This window comes from Loxodonta africana, chromosome X (assembly GCF_030014295.1).
Source record: "Loxodonta africana isolate mLoxAfr1 chromosome X, mLoxAfr1.hap2, whole genome shotgun sequence".
NCBI lineage: Eukaryota > Metazoa > Chordata > Mammalia > Proboscidea > Elephantidae > Loxodonta > Loxodonta africana.
The window spans coordinates 69,985,682-70,010,834 of record NC_087369.1 but is presented as its reverse complement, the minus strand read 5'-3'; positions in this window follow the sequence as shown (position 1 = coordinate 70,010,834).

Genomic DNA, 25,153 nt, shown 5'->3' with positions numbered 1-25,153 from the left:
GGTGAAGGGAAAGACAACACAATACAGGAGAGGTCAGCACAGCTAGATTAAACCAAAAGCAAAGAGGTTTCCTGAATAAACCCGAACACTTCAAAGGCTAGACTAGCAGGGACGGGGGTCTGGGGACCATGGGACAGGGGACATTTAGGTTAAACGGCATAAGAAAATTAATTAAGAAAACGTTCTGCATCCCACTTTGGTGAGTGGCATCTGCTAGCAAGCAGTCATCTAAGATGCATCTTTCGGTCTCAATGCACCCAGAGCAAATGAGAATGAAAAACACCAAAGACGTAAGGTAGGGATGAACCCAAGAGACAAAGAGGGCTGTATAAACCAAAGACTACGTCACACTGAGAGTGGAAGAACTAGATGGTGCCTGGCTACCACCGATGACTTCCCTGAAAGGGAACACAACAGGTAATCCCTGATGGATCAGGAGAACTGTGGGATGCAGATCTCAAATTCTCATAACAAGACCAGACTTAGTGGTCTGAATGAGACCGGAGGGACTCCAGATGTCATGGTCCCTGAACCCTCTGTTAGCCCAAGACTGGAACCATTCCCGAAGCCAACTCTTCAGACAGGTTTTGGAGTGGAGTATAAGACAGAAAATGATACTGGTGAGCAGTGAACTCCTTTGCTCAAGTAGACACATGAGACTATGTGGACATCTCCTGTCTGGAGGTGAGATGAGAGGCCGGAAGCAGACATGAGCTGGTTGAATGGACACAGGGAATACAGGGTGGAGAGCAGGAGTGTGCTGTCTTATATGGGGGATAGCAGCTAGGAGAACATAGCAAGATGTATATATTTTTGTATGGGAGACTGACTTGATTTGTAAACTTGCACTTAAAGCACCCACAAAAAAGAAAAGACCTTAATCTGTTCTCTGGGAAACATAAATAGAAAGTATTCTTCAATCCAGGGAAGCTCTCAGTCCAAAGGGTGTCTTTTTGCCGATGTGGTGCCAGAAAGATTATAAATCACTTTACTGTTACTTACCAGGACAGAATAAGCTGGAAGTTAGTACAACAATGTAACTGGCTGATCCAAATAAATGTTCTTCAGGGTTCTTCCATCTATGAAGTTCTAGAAGTTCACTTTAGGATTTGAAATGGCTATATTCCTCCCAATAAACAGCACTCAGTCTGAATTTCATCAATAGGTCAGAACCTCAGACTTGGGAAGGGTCATATGCCAGTTATCAGTCAGTAAAAAAGTTGCGTATCTTGACTTTACCTACTGTGCAGCTCTTTACTTCACTTTATGATGCCAGTCGTAGGCAAATCAGGTACTCTGAGGACCATTTGTAGTATTACTATTCAGAGGAGCCCTGGTGCAAAGAGCCCAGAATGCCATTAAGTTCTTACAGGCAACTAAAACAGGGAGTCTTTGGTCTTTTCCATATCTCTCTCAATCTGGCAGAACTTGAACTCAGCTTCGGAAGCCAACTCAGGCACTTAGTGTAAAAACTACCTAGAATAATTATCTCAGCTGACAAAGTTGCCATGTTGTGTTAGGGCCTGAAGAGCTCAAGTGTACTGAAGAATGAAGATTATTTCATTACCTAGAGTAGTTTCCTTTGGCACCTGTCTTAGGGTATGGTCTACAACGAAGTTTGGGATCAGGCTGAGGAAGCTTACAAGGTCCCATTTTGGTTCTCTATCACTAGCATAGATGAAAAAAAGAAAACAATACAAATGTGTTGTTCAGGAAGCTGTTTTTGTGGGAAAAAAATCTATCAAGGCTCACACATTACCTTTTTCTCCTTGAGGGTGGGAAATAAAGGAGACTCAGTAGCAGGGAATAGTATGAATATAAAATGATAAAGCATGCAAACAGACAAACTCCATAAGCACTGCTGATGAAGATGAAACTCAGGCAGACACACCTCTTCCACATACCACTCAGGGTTTTCATGGGTAGAGATTTGCTGACAAATTTGCTGATGATAGTGCCTTTGTGGCTCCAATTTAGTAGTATTTTTGCTGAAGCACACACAAATCTTAGTTTCAGGAAATGAAGACGTCTTTTTTTTTTCTTTCTTTTGACAGGTCTGTGCCAAGCAGAAGTGTCACTGTACTTAAAGAGCTCATTTCAAAGATAAGATCTACTCTACAGATGAAGGTTGGATTTTACACTATCAAATTTTGGCGCTCATTTTCAGAAGACTACAAAGGTGGAAACATCAAATATATTACCAAAGAGTGCATCTACGGTATATGAGAAACAGTGATAAGGTTTGGGAGTGAGGATGCAAGGGAAATGTTTCCTTAATCACATATTGCTCCCCTCAGCATAGGGACAACAGGGTAAAAGGTCAGCAGTTTGAATCCACCAGGTGTTCCTTGGAAACTGTATCACGCCGTTCTACTCTGTCCTATAGGGTTGCTATGAGTAGGAATCAACTCGGCGGCAATGGATTTGTTTGGTTATATATATAAAACCAAACACACCTGAGAGGAATGGTTAGAATGTCCACTTATATTCCATGCAGGCCGCGGAAACTCCCGTTCAACTGATTGGCTACTCACAACATATCCCATAATGGAGGTGATCACATTATATCAAATCTCATCATGGAAGTGATCACAACAACATACGACTGCTAAACCACTGAGAATCATGGCCCAGCCAAGTTGACACACAACCATAACCATCACAGTCCATTCATTGCCAACTTGGCATCTGGACACATCTCCTTAAACCATATATAATCGTTAAATAAAGACAATATAAAGTCATACTTGCCCCTAACATGATACAACCAACACATATACAACTGAAAATGCACTAGCCTTGTTTACATCTTATATTTTATAAGTGAGGAAAACAGAAATATTTGATGCATACATACAAAGCAGAAACACTTATAACAATTACAGTCCTCATTTCTGCAACTGGCTAAGGTGGTCATAATTGGTTAGAACTATTTTTTTCCACCACCCATTCTGTATTCTCTTTGCCCTCAGCAAAAACCTCAGCAGGCCGTTTTTCTTTGCCTAGAGGAGTGACCCAAATCTTCATTCCTGAAGGGTCTGGGCCCTTAGCAAGTCACGTCAGAATTGAGTTGCTGTAGTAGTTTTCTACTGACTTTAATCACAGGGCACGTGATTAAGTACTAAGAGACAGACATCATAAGGGATGTCTGAATTCCAGACATACTCTTCCTTACCCCCATTATGTAATATCAATCTGATTTTCTCTTGGCAATCAGTACCAATCACACCAGACAGCATGGTAACTCCCTTCTTTGCCTGTTGATCCAGAGGCATAAGGAGCCTAAAGTGGCCAGGTGGCATTCTTAGCTTCTAGTTCAATGGAATCGGTGATGTGTCTCCAGGTGGGAACCTTCTTCCCTTTGGAACTAAGACTTCCAGACCCACAGAGCATAAGGTCGAGGGGACAGGAAACAAAATCTTGCTAGTGGGTAACTAGGAGTAATAGTGAGTGGTGTCACTCCCATTTCCACCCCTTGATTCCTGAACCGATGAATTCTGGCTATGGGAGAAACAGCACCATATATTGGACACTGGTTTAGAGCATATACAGCTTCCTGAGAACATTGCCCCAGCCTTGCAAAACACTACTACCTACCTGGAACAGTAATCGTGTCTTTAGAAGACCATTCCATTGTTCTATCAAGCCAGCTGCTTCAGGATGATGGGGAACATGGTAAAACCACTGAATTCCATGAGCATGGGCCTACTGCCACACTTCGTTTGCTGTGAAGTGAGTTCCTTGATTTGAGGCAATGCCGTATGGGATACCATGACAGTGAATAAGGCATTCTGTAAGTCCACAGATGATAGTTTTGGCAGAAGCATTGCGTGCAGAGAAGGCAAATCTGTACCCAGAGTGTCTATTCCAGTAAAAACAAAAAGCTGCCCTTTTCGTGAAAGGAGCAGTCCAATGTAATCAACCTGCCACCAGGTTGCTGGCTGATCATCTCCAGGAATGGTGCCATATTGGGTACTAAGTGTTGGTCTCTGATGCTGGTAGATTGAGCACTCAGCAGTGACTGTAGCCAAGTCAGCCTTAGTGAGTGGAAATCCATATTGCTGAGCCCATGCTTAACCTCCATCCCTGCACCATAGCCACTTTGTTCCTGAGTCCATTGGGCAATGACGGGAGTGAATGGGGAAAGAGGACGACTGGTTTTCACAGAGCATGTCATCTTAATCCACTTGATTGTTAAAATTCTCCTCTGCTGAGGTCACCCTTTGGTGAGCATTAACATGAGACACAGATGTATATACTTCTTTGGTCCATTCAGAAAGGTCTATTCACATACCTCTTCCCCATAAATCCTTGTCTCCAGTTTTCTAATCATGTTCCTTCTAAGTCCCTAAAAATCCAGCCAAATCATTGGCCATAGGCCGTGAATCAGTATACAATCACACATCTGGATATTTCTCCTTCCAAGTAAAGTGAACAACCAGGTGCACTGCTTGAAGTCCTGCCATTTGGGAGGATTTCCCTTTACCACTGTCCTTTAGTGTTGCCACTGTCCACTCTCCAGTGGTGCTAGCATATCGCACAGAACCATCTGTAAACCAGGCACAACTTTTCTCTTCCTCAGTCAACTGACCATAAGGGACTCCCCATGAGGCCGTAAGTGCAGACTGGGAGATGGAAGGTAATGTGACAGGAGTGGAGACCATGGGCATTTGGGCCACTTCCTTATGCAACTTACTTATACCTTCAGGTCCTGCTCTGGCCCAATATCATGCATACCACTTCCATGCTGCTGTGCATGACCAACTTTATGGCTGTGTGGGTCAGACAACACCCAGTTCATGATGCGCAGCTCAGGCTGAATGGTGACTTGGTAGCCCACGATTAAGTGTTCAGTCTCTACTAAGGCCCAGGAACAAGCCAAAATCTGTTTTTCAAAAGGAGAGTAGTTATCTGCAGAGCTTTGCTCCAAAATCCTAGGGGTCCATACTGTAATTCACCAGTAGGAGCTTACCAATGGCTCTAATAGCATCTTTGTCTTCCACTGATGCTTCAAGCACCATTGGATCAGCCAGATCATATGGCCCAAGTGGCAGAGCATCTTGAAAGGCAGCCTGAACCTGTGTCAGAGCCTTCCCAAAACTACCAGCTTTTTGAGTCATTTGACAAATAGGCTGGATTAGCACACCCAAATGAGGAATATGTTGCCCCCAAAACCCAAAGAAGCCTGCTAGGTATTGTGCCTCCTTTTTAGTTGTGGGAGGGGCCAGATGCAATAACTTATCCTTCACTTTAGAAGGAATATCTTAATATGGCTCACGCCACTGGAACCCTAGAAATTTCACTGAGGTGGAAGGCACCTGAATTTTTGTCAGTTAATTTTCCACCCTCTAGCACACAAATGTCTTGACGGCAACAGTTATGGTATCTTCAGCACACAAGTGTTTTACCAATAAGTCCAGACTCATCGACACTTCTTTCTTACTAAGTCCAATGAGCATAATGTCATCAGTGTAATGGACCAGTGTGATGTCTTGTGAAAAGGAAAGGTGATCGAAATCCCTGCGGACTAAATTATAACATAGGGCTAGAGGGTTTATATACATATGAGGTAGGAGAGTGAAGCTTATTGTTGGCCTTTTCAGCTGAAGGAAAGCTGATTCTGGTGGTCCTTCAAAACCGGTATGGAGAAAAAGGCTTTAGCCAGACAATAGCTACATACCAGGTACCAGGAGATGTATTAATTTGCTCAAGCAATTTAACTACATCTGGAACTGCAGCTGCAATTGAAGTTACCACTTGATTAAGTTTTTGATAATTCACTATCATTCTCCAATATCCATCTTTTTTTGCACAGGCCAAATAGATGAGTTGGATGGAGATATGGTGGGAATCGCTACCCCTGAAACCTTCAAGTCCTTGATCCCAACAATTTCTGCAATCCCCTCAGGAATGCAGTTTTGCTTTTGGTTTACTATTTTCCTAGGTAAGGGCAGTTCTAATGGCTTCCACTTGGCTTTTCCTACCGTAATAGCCCTTAATCCACTTGTCATGGAACCAATGTGTGGATTCTGCCAGTTACTGCCCATATCTATTGCAATCATGCATTCTGGAGCTGGGGAAATCACTACAGGATGGGTTCAGGTACTCACTGGACCTACCATGAGATGAATGTGAGCTAAAACTCCATTAGTAGCCTGACCTCCCTATGCCTCCACTCTGACTGGTGGGCCGTAGTGAAGTTTTGGGTCTCCTCGAATTAGTGTCAGTTTAGAGCCACTACCGAGTGATTCCTGAAAAGTCTGATTATTTCCCTTTCCCCAGTGAATAGTCATTCTTGTGGGAGGGGCTGTAGATCTCTTTTGGGAAAGCTGGGAGAAGGATTAACAGTATAAATTTTTTGGCAGTGTAGTGAGGTACTTCTTCAAGGGGACTCAGTCTCCCCTTCATTCAAGGGGTCGTAGATCATTAAACTCGCTCAAGCATGGGAATTGATTGAGGGTCTGTGACTCCTTATTCTGATGATTTGAGTTCAACTGTTGTTCATTTAACCTAGAATTCTTCCACTTGTACAGATCAAGTAAATATTTAGTAGAAGTCTATCTATTTCACTCCTCAGGATACATGACTAAGTATCCAATTCCATAAATCCATACAAGTCGGATTATTCTGATTACTGCTTTGACTCCACTGTGAATTATTGTAGTCATGCCTACCTTGTCTTTGTCAATTTAGTGCTACCACTTGGCCTCTACCGTCACAGGGTCCAATCAGCCCATTGTAGTTAGGTGTCTTAATTCAGTTAGGGTAGCTCCCTCTGTCAAGTCTGACTTACATAAAATAGCAATCACAGCAGTCTTCAAGGATGCTGGGGCTCCCTTCACAAATTTGCTCTCCACCATTGTGGTAAAAGGTGTGTCTTTTGGGCACTCCATGTGTGAGTCTGTGGCTCTAACCTGATAAATTCACTCTGACATGCCAATTTCCCTAAGCCTTTGGATACCTTCTTCTACAGTATACCATGGTAGGTCCGGTACTTCAACTTGATTTAGTGTAGCCCACCACATAATCCATGCTTCAGGGACCCAACCAAATAAACTATTAGATCCTTTCCTAACCTCTCGAGCTGAAACATTGAATGAAGGATCTGTACTTAGTGGGTCCATATCAATAAACTCAGACTGATCCATCTTTATGTTCTTTGTACCATTATCCCACACCCTTAATAAACATTCCCACACATATTTCCCAGGTTTCTGTTTGTACATATTAGAAAAGTCAAGCAGTTCTTTTGGAGTATAGTGTCTGTACCTCCTCCTGGGTCACACTTTGTACCTTTTGTGGCTGTCTGGGACTTTAATCTAGTTATAGCAAAAATGGGTAGTTGGGATGTGTTTTGAGAACATTCAGCATTGTCTTGTAAGCCATCTGCCTCAGGAGATGCCCCAGGCAATGACTCAGACAAAGGCTATTCAGACACAGCTATTAATCTCATCACATGGGGTGGAGGGAATAATAGTTTTATTGGAGAGTGGGGCTTAGCAGACAAAGAAGGAATAATCTCTTCAAATGGGAGTGAGAGTGTTGGTTCTGTTGGCAGGAGTGGCTGAAGGGAATTTACGGTCTCGGTTGCCTTTTTTTTTTTTTTTGCCCCAGCTTCTTGATTATCTGCCCATATGTCCCCATCTCAAGTTTCAGGATCCCATTTCTTCCCAATCAATGCCATCACTTTAACTTCAGACACCACTTAAGGTTGGGAATTCAGTTGGCATTGTAATTCAGTCATTCATACGATAAGACTCTCTGGGTTTGGTTTTCAGCAATAGCAGCTTTGTTGCTACAAGAAATAAGGCTTTCTTTCAAGGTAGGAGTGGAAAATTTGAGGGTGTTTATGCAGCACTTGAGTTTTGACACCGAACCCCTCAGCTCATCTCTTTCTTTCACCACTTTGTCTAGCAAAAGTAGGACCAACCAACCAGCTTCCTTTTACTTCTCTTTATGAAAAAATTGTAGAAAGGTATCAAACATGCAATCACCCAGAGCCTCGCCTCTCACCAATACCTAATCTATTGGTGGTGATATTTTGTGTATTTCTACTGATACCTCAAACCATGGATTAGCAGTGCCCTCTTTATACTGAAAGTAGAGTCATTAATATCTTTAAGACTAACCAGACTTTAGAACCAATTTAGAAAACTTGTTCTTACAATTTTGTTTCTTTAGAACCACTCTTGTACCAAATGTCATAAGTTGGTTTCTGTAGAGAAGGAAAACCAGTGCAGTGTATAAATATATATAGAGAGAGATTTATACAAGGAAAATGGCTCACTCAGTAGTGAAAAAAAAAATAGAGACTGAGAAGTCCCAGTTCCTGGGTCAGGCTGGAAGTTTCTCCTGACTCACATAGGCACAGGTGCTGGTGAGTCCAAAATCACAAGGTCAGACCGCAGGTAAGCTGCTAGTTCCCAGAACTGGAGGTCAGATGAGTAGAAGCCAGCTGCAGGATCCAGAGTGAGCAAAAGCCACTGAACCTTGCCAGAAAGTCCACCTATACTGGATGTAGGCAGCACCCCCAAGGAAACTCCCTTTCAAATGATTGGCTGCTCACAACAGATATCATCATGGTGGTGATCACATTATATTACATCTCATCATTAAAAAGCTGCCAAAGTACATCATAACTGCCAAACCACTGAGAATCATGGCCCAGCAAATTTGACACACAACTTAAATCATGACACTAACATTAAGTTTTTATGTGGATGGAAAATAAGCCATTGGATATTGGTGATGATTGCACAACATGATTGATGTGATTTTTTCATTGAATTATACAAATGACAAATGCTGAATGGGAAATGTTGTGTTATCTATATTTGTTACAACAATAAAAAGGTAAAAAAAGACAGTCTTTTTTAAAAATATAATTTATTTTATTTTTTGTTGGGAATATACAAGTAGAACATACAAAAACATGCACAAATTCAACAATTTCCACATGTATAATACACTGACATTAGATAAAACTCTATGAGTTGTGCAACCATTCTCACACTCCTTATCAAGTTGTCCCTCCATAATTAACATAAACTCGCTGCCCCATATTTTCCTATCTGACCTTTCAAGTTGCTGTTGTCAGTTCAATCCCTTATAGATAAAAACCAAAAACTAAACCCAGTGCCATCGAGTTGATACTGACTCATAGCGACCCTATAGGACAGAGTAGAACTGCCCCATAGTTACCAAGGAGCGCCTGAAGGATTTGAACTGCCGACCCTTTGGTTAGCAGCCATAGCTCTTAACCGCTACACCACCAGGGTTTCCCCCTTATAGATAGATTTTTAAAAATTAATTTTTATTGTGCTTTAAGTGAAAGTTTACAAATCAAGTCAGTCTCTCACACAAAAACCCATATACTTACCTTGCTACACACTCCCAATTACTCTCCCCCTAATGAGACAGCCCACTCTCTCCCTCCACTCTCTCTTTTCGTGTCCATTTTCCCAGCTTCTAACCCCCTCCACACTCTCATCTCCCCTCCAGGAAGGAGATACCAACATAGTCTCAAGTGTCCACCTGATCCAAGAAGCTCACTTCTCACCAGCATCCCTCTCCAACGCCTTGTCCAGTTCAACCCATGTCTGAATAGTTGGCTTCAGAATGGTTCCTGTCCTGGGCCAACAGAAGGTCTGGGGGTTATGACCACCGTGGTCCCTCTAGTCTCAGTCAGACCATTAAGTCTAGTCTTATGAGAATTTGGGGTCTGCATCCCACTGCTCTCCTGCTCCCTCAGGGGTTCTCTGTTGTGTTCCCTGTCAGGGCAGTCATTGGTTGTAGCCGGGCACCATCTAGTTCTTCTGGTCTCAGGATGATGTAGTCTCTGGTTCATGTGGCCCTTTCTGTCTCTTGGGCTCATAATTACCTTCTATCCTTGGTGTTCTTCATTTTCCTTTGATCCAGGTAAGTTGAGACCAAGTGATGCATCTTAGATGGCTGCTTGCTAGCATTTAAGACCCCTGACGCCACTCTTCAAAGTAGGAAGCAGAACGTTTTGTTAATAGATTTTATTATGCCAATTGACTTAGATGTCCCCTCAAACCATGGTCCCCAAACCCCTGCCCCTGCTGCGCTGGCCTTCGAAGCATTCAGTTTATTCAGGAAACTTCTTTGTTTTTGGTTTAGTCCAGTTATGCTGACCTCCCCTGTATTGTGTGCTGTCTTTCCCTTCACCTAAGTAGTTCTTATCTACTGATTAGTGAATACCCCTCTCCCATCCACCTTCCCTCCCCCCCTCATAACCACAAAAGAATGGTTTCTTCTCAGTTTAAACTATTTCTCAAGTTCTTAAAATAGTGGGCTTATACAATATTTGTCCTTTGGCAACTGACTAATTTCACTCAGCATAATGCCTTCCAGGTTCCTCCGTGTTATGAAATGTTTCACAGATTCCTCACTGTTCTTTATTGATGCATAGTATTCCATTCTGTGAATATACCATAATTTATTTATCCATTCATCCATTGATGGGCACCTTGGTTGCTTCCAAGTTTTTGCTATTGTAAACAGTGCTGCAATAAACATGGGTGTGCACATATCTGTTCGTGTAAAGGCTCTTATTTCTCTAGGATATATTCCAAGGAGTGGGATTGCTATATTGTATGGTAGTTCTATTTCTAGCTTTTTAAGGAAGCGCCAAATCGATTTCCAAAGTGGTTGTACCAATTGACATTTCCACCAGTGGTGCATAAGTGTTCCAATCTCTACACAGCCTCTCCAACATTTATTATTTCGTGTTTTTTGGATTAATGCCAGCCTTGTTGGAGTGAGATGAAATCTCATTGTAGTTGATCTGCATTTCTGTAATGGCTAATGATCATGAACATTTCCTCATATATCTGTTAGCTACCTGAATGTCTTCTTTAGTGAAGTGTCTATTCATATCTTTTGCCCATTTTTTATTTGGGTTGTCTTTTTGCAGCTGAGTTTTTGCAGTATCACGTAGATATTAGAGATCAGGCGCAGATTGGAAATGTCATAGCTAAAAACTTTTTCCCAGTCTGTAGGTAGTCTTTTCACTCTTTTGATGAAGTCTTTGGATGAGCATAGGTGTTTGATTTTTAGGAGCTCCCAGTTAACTAGTTTTTCTTGTACCTTCTTTATAATGTTTTGTATACTGTTATGCCATGTATTAGGGCTCCTAACATTGCCCCTATTTTTTCTTCCATGATCTTTATCATTTTAGATTTTATATTTAGGTCTTTGATGTATTTTGATCTCGTTTTTGTGCATGGAGTGAGGTATGGGTCTTGTTTCATTTTTTTGCATATGGATATCCAGTTATGCCAGCACCATTTGTTAAAAAGACCGTCTCTTCCCCCCATTTAACAGTTTTGGGGCCTTTGTGAAGCATCAACTGCTCATATGTGGATGGATTTGTGTCTGGATTCTCAATTCTGTTCCATTGATCCATGTATCTGTTGTTGTACCAGTACCAGGCTGTTTTGACTACTGTGGCGGTATAATAGGTTCTAAAATCAGGTAAAGTAAGGCCTCCAATTTTGTTCTTCTTTTTCAGTAATGTGTTTTTTATCCGGGGCCTCTTCTCCTTCCATATGAAATGGTGATTTGTTTCTCCATCTCATTAAAGAATGTCCTTGGGATTTGGATAGGAATTGCATTAAATGTATAGATTGCTTTTGGTAGAATAGACATTTTTATAATGTTAAGTCTTTTTATCCACGAGCAAGGTATGTTCTTCCGCTCATGTTAGTCTCTTTTGGTTTCTTGCAGAAGTGTACTGTAGTTTTCTTTGTCTAAGTCTTTTACATCTCTGGTAAGATTTATTCCTAAGTATTTTATCTTCTTGGGGGCTACTGTAAATGGCATTGATTTCGTGATTTCCTCTTATAGATTTTTTAAAATTTTATTTTGTTGTTGAGAATATACACAGCAAAACATACAATTCAACCATTTCAACATGTGCTATTCAATGACACTGATTACACGCTTTGAGTTGTGCAACCATTGCCACCTCCGTTTTCTGAGGTGTTCCTCCCAATTAACATAATCTAAGATTCCTACCTAATATTTCAAGTTGCTGTTGTCAATTTGATTTCACAGATAGTTCTTAAAAGAGCATAATGCTCAAGTTAGACATTTTCAAACCAAAAATATCCCCGTATAGATATACCTTAATAAAGCACAAGTCTCAAGGCAGACATTCTTTGCTAGTTATGCTAAACTATCAGTTGGTTTTAAGAAGACTTCAGGGGATATTTTTGGTTTAAGATATGAGGTTTAAAAATTATCTGAGGACAACAGTTTCAGGGGTTCATACACCCTCCATGGCTCCAGAAAATCTGAATTCCATTGAGAGCTTGAAATTTTATTCTGCATCTACCCCCTTTTGATCAGGGTTCTTCTATAAAATCTTTGATAAAAAAAATTAGTAGTGGTAGTCTTCTGGTCTCATGGCAAGAGAGGAAGCTGTTCATGGAGGCAATTAGCCACACATTCCATTTCCTTCTCCTATTCCTGTCTATATATGACAAGCTAGGACTCCTGAACATCAACGTGAAAGTTATGAAATTGGACTGAGAGGCAGGGGGAGGGAAAGACTGTTCAGAAGTGGAGAGGAGCTGCTGGACCTAACTCTCAGAGAACCAGTCTCCCTCAGGTACAATCCCTTGGAGCCACTGTGGTAGGACTGGCAGTAGCGTTCAGGACCCAATATGCTCAGGGAGAAACAGCAAGCTACACAGTCTACTCACACCTCTGTAACCAGAGAAGAACAGCACTCTCAGCAAAAGATAAGTGCTTGAGTATATTTTACTGTGCCCCCAGCCCCCAAGCCAGCTTCAGTGGCTGTCAACTTCCAGGGGTCTGAGATAGGTCCTGCTGCACACCCTGAGCCATTCTCCTGGCATTGGAGAAGAAATAAATTAACAGTTGGGGGAAAAGATAATGTGCCAGCTCCACTAAGCTGGGAAATTCAGGACAGAAGCAGCTCCAATCCAGGCACGAAATGTCCACAGAATTTGAACACCTTTCACCCGTGCATGGACCTCTGTGGGCCCATTTCAGGAGATTAGGCACTTGTTGGCAGACTGCAATGTTGTATGTGCTTGAGATCTGACTTCAACTGTTTCAGCTGTGCAGTGGAGAGATGGGTTATTGATGTTTGACACCACTTTGCCTATTAAACAGGGTCCTCACCTACCCACATCGGGGGCCTGAGGACTGGTGGCTGGATGTTAGAGCTTCAAAGGCACAAATAATCAAGCTAGCTCACTATAGCAGCCTATTTTTAGACATATCAAAACAAAGCAAGAAGCTACTATACAGTAAGCAAATATAAAATAAATTAATACAATAACTTATAGACGGCTTGGAGACAACAGTCAATATCAAATCACATAAAGAAGCAGACCATGAACACTTCAACAAACTCTCAAAACAAAGAATCAAGGACTCTTCCAGATGAAGGTGTCCTTCTGGAATTACCAGAAGTAGAATACAAAAGGTTAATATGCAGAACTCTTCTTTTTTTTTTTTTCAAGAGATCAGGAGGCAGATCAGACAAAATGCAGAACAAGCCAAGGAACACACAGATAAAGCAGTTTAAGAAATTAAAAAGATTATTCAAGAACATAATGAAAAATTTAATAAGCTGCAAGAATCCTAAGAGAGACCATTAACTATTGCCTTCAAGTTGATTCTGACTAAAAGCAACCCTAAAGGGCAGAGTAGAACTGCCCCATACAGTTTCCAAGGAGCATGTGGTGGATTCAAACTGCTGATCTTCTGGTTAGCAGCCATAGCACTTAACCACTGCACGACCAGGGTTTCCCCATAGAGAGACAGCAATGGGCAATTCAGAAGATTAAAAATAAAATCACAGAATTAGGCAACTCAATAGAAATTCAGAGGAACAGAATTGAGGAACTGGAAGGCAGAATTAGTGAGATTGAAGATAAAACACTTGATACCAATATATTCAAAGAAAAATGAGATAAAAGAATTTAAAAAAAAAGTAAGAATCATGTGGGGCTGTATCAGGAGAAATAACCTACGAGTGATTGGAATACCAGAACAGGGAGGGATAACAGAAATTACAGAGAGAATTGTTGAAGATTTGTTGACAGAAAGCTTCCCTGATACCATGAAAGATGAGAAGATACCTTCCAACATACTCATTGAAACCCACATAAGGTAGACCTCAAAAGAAAATCACCAAGACGTATTATAATCAAACTTACCAAAACCAAAGATAAAGAGAGAATTCGAAGAGTGGCTAGAGATAAATGAAAGGTCACCTACAAGGCTGACTCAATTAGAATAAGCTTGGACAACTCAGTAGAAACCATGCAAGAAAGAAGACAATGGGATGACTTATATAAAGTATTGAAAGAAAAAAAATTGCCAGCCATGAATCATATATCCAGCAAAACAATCTCTCAAACATGAAGGCAAAATTAGGGCATTTCCAGATAAACAGAAGTTTATCGAATTTGTAAAAACCAAACCAAAACTACAAGAAATATGGGAGTTCTCTCGTTAGAAAATCAAAAATATCAGATATCAACCCAAGACTAGAACACAGGACAGAGCAATCAGATGTCAACCCAGACAAGGAAGTCACAATAATAAATCAAGATAAAAAGCACTCAAAACAGAGAAACAGCAATGTTATTATGAAAAAAGAAGACAATATTAAAACAATAAAGAGGGACAAAGAAATGTAGTCATAGATCTTTTATATGGAGAGGAAGACTAGCCGATGCAAAGAAATAAAAGTTAAGTTTAAATTTAGAAAAATAGGGGTAAATATTAAGGTAACCATAAAGGAGACAAACTATCCTACACATAAAAATAAAATGTTGTTGTTGAGGAAATCACAAAAATAAATCAAAATAAAAAAATGCTCAAAAAGGGGAAACAGTGATGTCATTATGTAAAGATGACAACATTAAAACAATAAAGAGGGACCAAAAAAATAGATTTTTCATATGGAGAGGAGGTCAAGGCAATATAAAGAAATAAAAATTTGGTTTAAACTTAGAAAAATATCATTAAATATTAAGATAACCACAAAGGAGACTAACAATAAGACACATCAAAATTAAATACAAGAAAAACATAAAGACTCAGTAAAAACAAAATCAACAACAACGGATAAGAGGAAAAAAATTTTTTTAAAAGACAATATATAAACTACTCAGCACAAAAAATTAAGTGGAAAAAAAAACTGTCAAAAAGACATCAAAATAACAGCCCTTAAACTCATGCCTACCTGTAATTACACTGAATTTAAATGGATGAAATGCACCAATAAAGACACAGAGAGTGGCAGAATGGATAAAAAAACATGATCCGTCTATATGCTGCCTACAAGAGACACACATTAGACTTAAAGACACAAACAAACTAAAACTCAAAGGATGGAAAAAAAATTATCAAGCAAACAAGAATCAAAAACAGCAGGAATGGCAATATTAATTTTTGATAAAATAGACCATAAAGGAAAAGGAAGGACACTACATAATGATTAAATGGACAATATGCCAGGAAAATATAACCATATTAAATATTTATGCACCCAATGACAGGGCTTCAAGATACATAAAACAAACTGTAACAGCATTGAAAAGTGAGATAGACAACTCTACAATAATAATAGAAGACTTCACATTTGATGAAAGACAGAACATGCAGAAAGAATCTCAATAAAGACAAAGAAGAGCTAAATGCCACAATAAACCAATTTGACCTCATAGACATATACAGAACACTCCATCCCAAAGCAGTCAAGTATACTTTCTTTTCCAATGCACATGGAACATTCTCTAGAATAAACCAAAAATTAGGTCATAAAGCAATCCTTAACAGAGTCCAAAAAATCAAAATATTACAAAGCATCTTCTCTGAATATACAATCATAAAAGTAAAAATCAATAACAAAAAAAGGGAAAAGAAATCAAATAATTTGAAATTGAACAATTCCCTGCTCAAAAACGACTGGGTTATAGAAGATACTAAGGATAAAAAAAAAAAAGAAAGAAATTCATAGAGTCCAATGAGAATGAAAACACTTCCTATCAGAAACTTTGGGACACAGCTAAAGCAGTCCTGAGAGGTCAGTTCATAGCAATAAATGCAAACATCCAAAAAGAAGAAAGGGCCCAGATCAAGGAATTATACTTACAGCTTGAACAAACAGAAAAAGAACAACAAAAGAAACACTCAGGCTCCAGAAGAAAGATAAAAATTAAAGCAGAGTTAAATGAAATAGAGAAGAAAAAAACAATTGAAAGAGTTAACAAGACCAAGAGCTGATTCACCGAAACAATTAACAAAATTGATAAACCATTGGCCAAACTGACAAAAGAAAAACAGCGGAGGAAGCAAATAACTGGAATAAGAAATGAGATGGGCGATATCACAACAGACCAAACTGAAATTAAAAGAATCATATCAGATTACTATAAAAAACTGCACTCTAACAAATTTGAAAACCTGGAAGAAACAGATGAATTTCTAGAAACACATTACCAACCTAAACTAGCGCAAACAGAGGTAAAACAACTAGATAAACCCATAACAAACGAAGAGATGGAAAAGGTAATCAAAAAACTCCCAAGAAAAAAAAGCACTGGCCAGGACAGCTTCACTGGAGAGTCCTACCAAACTTTCAGAGAAGAGTTAACACCACTACTACCAAAGGTATTTCAGAGCATAGAAAGGGACAGAATACTCCCAAACTCATTCTATGAAGACAACATATCCCTGATACCAAAATCAGGTAAGGACAGCACAAAAAAAGAAAATTACAGACCTATATCCCTCATGAACTTAGATGCAAAAATTCTCAACAAAATTCTACCCGATAGAATTCAACAACATATGAAAAAAAAATTCATGACGACCAAGTGGGATTCATGCCAGATATGCAGGGATGGTTCAACATTAGAAAAACAATTGGTATAATCCATCACATAAATAAAACAAAAGACGAGAACCGCATGATCTTATCAATTGATGCAGAAAAGGCGTTTGACAAAGTCCAACACACATTCGCGATAAAAGCTCTCAGCAAAATAGGAATACAAGGGAAATTCCTCAATATAATAAAGGGCATTTATACAAAGCCAACAACCAACATCATCCTAAATGGAGAGAGTCTGAAAGCATTCACCTTGGGAACGGGAACCAGTCAAGGAACCCTTTATCACCACTCGTATTCAATATTGTGCTGGAGGTCCTAGCCAGAGCAATTAGGCTAGATAAAAAATTAAAGGGCATCCAAATTGGTAAGGAAGAAGTTATAATATCTCTATTCCTAGATTTACATACAGAAAACCCTAAAGAATCCTCAAGGAAACTACTGAATCTAACAGAAGAGTTGATCAGAGTATCAGGTTACAAGATAAACATACAAAAATCAGTTGAATTCCTCTACACCAACAAAGAGAACATTGAAGAGGAAATCACCAAATCAATACCACTTACCACAGCCACCAAGAAAATAAAATACTTAGTAGTAAATCTAACCAGAATATTTAAAAGACCTATACAAAGAAAACTAAAAGACACTACTGCAAGAAAGGAAAAGAGACCCACGTAAGTGGAAAAACATACCTTGCTCATGGATAGGAAGACTCAACATTGTAAAAATGTCTATTCTACCTGAAGCAATCTATAGATACAATGCAATTCCGATCCAAACTCCAATGACATTTTTTAATTAGATGGAAAAACAAATCACCGACTTCATATGGAAGGGAAAAAAAACCCAGTGCCATCGAGTCGATTCCGACTCATAGCGACAGTATGGAAGGGAAAAAAAAACCCAGTGCCATCGAGTCGATTCCGACTCATAGCGACCCTATGGAAGGGAAAGAGGCCCAGAATAAGTAAAGCGTTACTGAGAAAGAAGATCAAAGTCCGAGTCCTCACACTACCTGATTTTAGAACCTATTATACCGCCACAGTAGTCAAAACAGACTGGTACTGGTGCAACAACAGATACATATGCCATTGGAACAGAATTGAGAATCTAGACATAAATCCATCCACATATGAGCAGATATTTGCCAAAGACCTGAAGTCAGTTAAATGAGGGAAAAGACAGTCTCTTTAACAAATGGTGCTGGCATAACTGGATATCCATCTGCAAAAAAAATGAACCAAGTCCCATACCTCACACCATGCACAAAAACTAACTGAAAATGGATCAGAGACCTAAATATAAAACCTAAAATGATAAAGATCATGGAGAAACAATAGGGAGAGCGCTAGAAGCCCTAATACATGGCATAAACTGTATACAAAACATGACTAACAATGTACAAACGCCAGAAGGGAAACTAGGTAACTGGGAACTGCTAAAAATCAAACATCTATGCTCATCCAAAGACTTCACCAAAAGAGTAAAAAGATTACTTACAGACTGGGAAAAAGTTTTTAGCTATGACATTTCTGATTAGCATCTGATCTCTAAAATCTGTGATACTGCAAAAACTCAACAACTAAAAGACAAATAACACAGTTAAAATTGGGCAAAGGATATGAACAGGCACTTCACCAAACAAGACTTTCAGGTGGCTAACAGATATGTCAGGAAATGTTCATGATCATTAGCCATTAGAGAAATGTAAACCAAAATTGCAATTAGATACTATCTCAGTCCAATGAGATAGTATCTAAAAAACATAAAATAGTAAGTGTTGGAGAGGTTGTGGAGAGACTCAAACACTTATACACTGCTTGTGGGAATGTAAATATGGTACAACCACTTTGGAAATAGATTTGGTGCTTCCTTAAAAAGCTAGAAATGGAACTACCATACTATCCAGTAATCCCACTCCTTGGAATATGTCCTAGAGAAATAAGAGCCTTTACACAAACGGATATATGCACACCCACGTTTACCGCAGCACTGTTTACAATAGCAAAAGGATGAAAGCAACCAAGGTACCCATCAACGGATGAATGGCTAAATTATGGTATACTCACACAGTGGAATACTAAGCATTGATAAAGAACAATGATGAATCCGTGAAACGTTTCATAACATGGAGGAATCTGGAAGGCATTACACTGAGTGAAATTAGTCAGTTGCAAAAGAACAAATATTTATGAGGCCACTATTATAAGAACTCAAGAAATAGTTTCAACAGAGAAGAAAATATTCTCTGATGGTTACAAGGGTGGGGAGGGAGGGAGAGAGAAGGATTTTCACTAATTATATAGTAGACAAGACCTATTTTAAGTGAAGGGAAAGACAACACACAAAACAGGAAAGATCAGCACAACTCCACTGAACCAAAAGTAGTTTCCTGAATAATCCGAATGCTTCGAAGGACAGAGTAGCAGGGGCAGGGGTCTGGGTTTTAGGGACCATCTAGGTCAACTGGCATAATAAAATTTATTAAGAAAACATTCTGCATCTCACTTTGTTGAGTGGCATCTACGGTCTTAAACACTAGCAAGCATTCATCTAAGATGCATCAATTGGTCTCAACCCACCTGGAGTAAAGGAGAATGAAGAACACCAAAGATAAGATAATTATGAGCCCAAGAGAGAAAGGCCCACATAAATCAGAGACTACATCAGCCTGAGACCAGAAGAAGTAGATGGTTCCTAGCTACAACTGATGACTGCCCTTGACAGGGGACACAACAGAGAATCCCTAATGTAGCAGGAGAGCAGTGGGATGCAGACCTCAAATTCTCTAATAGACCAGACTTAATGGTCTGACTTATACAGAAGGACTCTGCAGGTTATGGTCCCTAGACCTTCTATTATCTCAAGACTGCAACCATTCCCAATTCCAACTCTTCAGATGGGGATTAGACTGGATTTATAAGATAGAAAAAGATAGTGGTGGGGAGTGAGCTTCTCGGCTCAAGTAGACACATGAATATTATGTGGGCTGCCCCTGTCTGGAGGGGAGATGAGAGGGCAGAGGGGGAAAGAAGCTGGCTGAATGGACATGGGAAATACAGGATGGAGAGATGGAGTGTGCTGTCTCATTGGGGGAGAGCAACTAGGGGCACAGAGCACGGTGTATATAAATTTTAGTATGAGAGACTGACTTGATGTGTAAAATTTTACTTAAAGCACAATAAAATTAATAAAATTAAATACTGATTTTGTATGGAAATATATTTTATATAACATATTACATATAATTATATAAAGGTAATTAAAAATATTCATATATGTATATTAATATCTTTTACATATATTAAAATTGGAAACCCTGGTGGCTTAAAGGTTAAGTGCTATAGCTGCTAACCAAAAGGTTGGCAGTTTGAATCCACCAGGCGCTCCTTGCAAACTCTGTGGGGCAGTTCTCCTCTGTCCTATAGGGTCACTATGAGCCGGAATCGACTCGATGGCAAAATGTTTGGTTTTTTGGTTATATTAAAATTAATGTATAAAGTAAGTAAGTTCTTTTAAATATAGCCTAATGCCTTATTTCTCAATAATCATACTATTGGATATATTTTTTTAATGGGTCTGTTGGTGTTCCTCTGGTCTGTGGCCACAAAACACAGGGCAAACTAGCTATTTTCCCAGTAAGTTTTGATGTTCGTAAAGTGGACTAGGCAAGAACATGGATGACAGTACAATTTTATTACCACTACTAAGAAACAAATTCAAATGTATAATGTATGGACAGGATGTCAGTAGTGTTATTTTCGTAATTGAAGGAAAGCAATATTTGTTCACTTAAGAATAGGATATGCCCTGGGTTCTTAACAAAGTTGTGAAACTGGACCAATGGGTTCGTGCCCAGCATGCAAGGAGCCAAAATCTCAGACGCTGCTTTTGAGAGGAAGAAAGAGTTTATTTCACAGGCTAGCATGCAGGTACTCAGGGGTATCGACCTCAGATTGAGTTCCCAGATGTGCGCGATCAATGTACAATTTATACTTATACATATTCATGTAGGAGTGGAGGGAAACAGTTAAGCAGGATCAGAGGTTTTACCTATTCATAGTTTCTACTGATTATTAACTACAAGGCGGGGCTAAGACTCTGGCACAGAAGTGGCCGATGGACCGAAGCTTTTGAAATGGGCTTGTCTATTGTCAATGATGCAATTCCAGTGACTTTTGGTTCCTTGGCATGAGTCTTTTGGTTCCTTGACATAAGTTCTCTTGTGTTATTGAGCATGCGTGGCAGCCTAGGGTTGTTTGTCAGTCACTGTGGTCTGCTCTGGGCATGTTAGGCTACTCTAAGACGGTTAGATCTGGGTTCTTCCAGGGCTCTCTGGAGGGTCTGAAAAATCACTTAGAGGAAGTGAGTGACAAGGTAGGGAGGTGACTGGGAGTGGCCTGATACCTGGTGAAGTACTAATTAATTAGGTGTCTTCAGTGTCTTCAGCCTCCACAGTCCCCTAACAGTTGCAGTTCATACTATATTTCATTATCAATACATTGCCCAAGAAGTTTCTTACCCATCATCTCTACTTGCTTGGTCCATAGATAAAACTAAGCTTTTTGATTCATCTTTCAAAGTAGATAAGACATTTTCTATGATGCTTTTCTTTTTTCTCTTCAAGTGCATAACTACTTTTTTAATATTTCTGTCTAAATAGGAAGGCTAGAGAAAATGAAAGTTCCTAATATGTCTGTTTACACATTGATTTTTCTCAGATCATATTTGAGGTAATTGCCTTGAGAACATTTAACAACAGTATGAGAAATAATAACAAGCACTGGAAATTTTATTGACAGTAAACATGCCTTTGGCCCATCTGCCATTATCATATTCCAGAATCTTATGACTTCTTTTTCTCTACTAATATATGAAAATATTGACAAGCACGTTTGGAAGCTGAAGCCACAAATGTGACTGGTAATGACCTGCAATGAGACCCAGACTTCATTGTTATTAGCTACCTGAGTGTTCCAAGAGTCAGCTAACAATGTTGTACAGAACCTAAATCCTAATATTGTCAGGATGATTCCCATCAGATATAAAATTTCTTAGGATCCCAGAAACAAAGTGAGGGAAGGACCTAGCACATTTAAATGGGTGTAACTTAGAAGAATTAGTGACAAATTGGAATATTATCTCCGTAGGTTAATTTCCTCCTGAGTGTCTACATTAAGAAAATCTAAAAGACTGGATTTTTAATCAGCATGTTGTTGTTGTTATTTGTCATTGAGTCAATTCCCAACTCATAGAGATAAAACTGAAACAAAAAGCAAAAAGGGACATCAGGCTCCTTGAAGCAATGGCTGATTCCAGGGCTGGTTCAGGTAAGCTACAAGACAGACAGAGAGACACAGAGAGAGAGAATGATAAATAAGACAAAATGTTAAAACTGAAGAAGCTGGGTGTTATGGATTGAATTTAGTCCACCAAAAATATGTCAACTTGTCTAAGCCATGATTCCCAGTATTCTGTGGTTGTCTTTCATTTTGTGATCTGATGTAATAATCCTATTGTTGCAAATCCTAACCTGTATGACGTTAATGAGACCAGACAAAATATACAGGATTAGATTGTGTCTTGAGTCAATCTCTTTTGAGATACAAAAGAAAGAGGCAAGCAGAGAGAGGAAGGGGCCTCATTAACACCAAGGAAAAAGAGCCAGGAGTGGAGTACCTCCTTTGGACATGGGTTCTCTGTGCTGAGAAGCTCCTAGACCAGGGGAAGACTGTTGACAAGGACCTTCCCCAGAGCTAACAGAGAGAGAAAGCCTTCCCCTGGAGCTGGCACCCTGAATTAGGACTTTTTTAAAAAAAATTTATATAGTGCTTTAAGTGAAAGTTTACAAATCAAGTCAGTCTCTCACACAGAAACCCATATACACCTTGCTACACACTCCCTATTGCTCTCCCCCTAATGAGACAGCCTGCTCTCTCCCTCCACTCTCTCTTTTCATGTCCTTTTCACCAGGTTCTAACCCCCTCCACACTCTCATCTCCCCTTCAGGCAGGAGTTGCCAACATAGTCTCAAGTGTCCACCTGATCCAAGAAGCTCACTCCTCACCAGCATCCCTCTCCAACCATTGCCCAGTCCAATCCAAGTCTGAAGAGTTGGCTTCGGGAATGGTTCCTGTTCTGGGGCAGCAGAAGGTCTGGGGGTCATGACCACCGGGGTCCTTCCAGTCCCAGTCAAACCATTAAGTCTGGTCTTATGAGAATTTGGGGTCTGCATCCCACTGCTCTCCTGCTCCCTCAGGGGTTCTCTGTTGTGTTCCCTGTCAGGGCAGTCATCGGTTGTAGCCGGGCACCATCTAGTTCTTCTGGTCTCAGGATGATGGAGTCGCTGGTTCATGTGGTCCTTTCTGTCTCTTGGGCTCGTACTTGCCTTGCGTGCTTGGTGTTCTTCATTCTCCTTTGATCCAGGAGGGTTGAGATCAAGTGATGCATCTTAGATGGCTGCTTGCTAGAGTTTAAGACCCCAGACACCACTCTTCAAAGTGGGATGCAGAATGTTTTCTTAATAGATTTTATTATGCCAATTGACTTAGATGTCCCCTGAAACCATGGTCCCCAGCCCCTTGCCCCTGCTGCGCTAGCCTTCAAAGCGTTCAGTTTATTCAGGAAACTTCTTTGCTTTTGGTTTAGTCCAATTGTGCTCACCCCCCCTGTATTGTGTGCTGTCTTTCCTTTCACCTAAAGTAGTTCTTATCTACTATCTAATTAGTGAATACCCTCTCCCACCCTCCCTCCTCCCCCCTCTCGTAACCACAAAAGAATATTTTCTTCTCAGCTTAAACTATTTCTCAAGTTCTTATAATAGTGGTCTTATACAATATTTGCCCTTTTGCAACCGACTAATTTTACTCAACATAATGCCTTCCAGGTTCCTCCATGTTATGAAATGTTTCACAGATTCCTCACTGTTCTTTATCGATGCATAGTATTCCATTGTGTAAATATACCATAAATTATTTATCCATTCATCCGTCGATGAGCACCTTGGTTGCTTCCATCTTTTTGGTATTGTAAACAGTGCTGCAATAAACATGGGTGTCCATATATCTGTTCATGTAAAGGCTCTTATTTCTCTAGGATATATTACAAGGAGTGGGATTGCTGGATCGTATGGTAACTCTATTTCTAGCTTTTTAATGAAGCACCAAATCGATTTCCGAAGTGGTTTTACCATTTTACATTCCCACCAGCAGCGCATAAGTGTTCCAATCTCTCCACAGTCTCTCCAACATTTATTATTTTGTGTTTTTTGGATTAATGCCAGCCTTGTTGGAGAGAGATGAAATCTCATTATAGTTTTGACCTGCATTTCTCTAATGGCTAATGATTGTGAACATTTCCTCATATATCTGTTAGCTACCTGAATGTCTTCTTTAGTGAAGTGTCTGTTCATATCTTTTGCCCATTTTTTAATGGGGTTATTTGTCTTTTTGCAGTTGAGTTTTTGCAGTACCGTGTAGATTTTAGAGATCGGGTGCTGATCGGAAATGTCAAAGCTAAAAACTTCTTCCCAGTCTGTAGGTAATCTTTTTACTCTTTTGTTGAAGTCTTTGGATGAGCATAAGTGTTTGATTTTTAGGAGCTCCCAGTTATCTAGTTTTTCTTTTATGTTCTTTATAATGTTTTCTATACTGTTTATGCCACGTATTAGGGCTCCTAAAGTTGTCCCTATTTTTTCTTCCATGGTCTTTACCGGTTTAGATTTTACATTTAGGTCTTTGATCCATTTTCAGTCAGTTTTTGTGCATGGAGTGAGGTATGGGTCTTGTTTTCATTTTTTTGCAGACGGATATCCAGTTATGCCAGCACCATTTGTTAAAAGACTGTCTTATCCCCATTTAACTGTTTCGGGGTCTTTGTCAAATATCCACTGCTCATATGTGGATGGATTTATGTCTGGATTCTCAATTCTGTTCCATTGGTCCATGTATCTGTTGTTGTACCAGCACCAGGCTGTTTTGACTACTGTGGTGCTATAATAGGTTCTAAAATCCGGTAAAGTAAGGCCTCCCACTTTGTTCTTCTTTTTCAGTAATGCCTTGTTTATCCGGGACCTCTTTCCCTTCCATATGAAATTGGTGATTTGTTTCTCCATCTCGTTAAAGAATGTCCTTGGGATTTGGATCGGAATTGCATTAAATGTATAGATCGCTTTTTGTAGAATAGACATTTTTATAATGTTAAGTCTTCCTATCCATGAGCAAGGCATGTTCTTCCACTTATAAAAGTCTC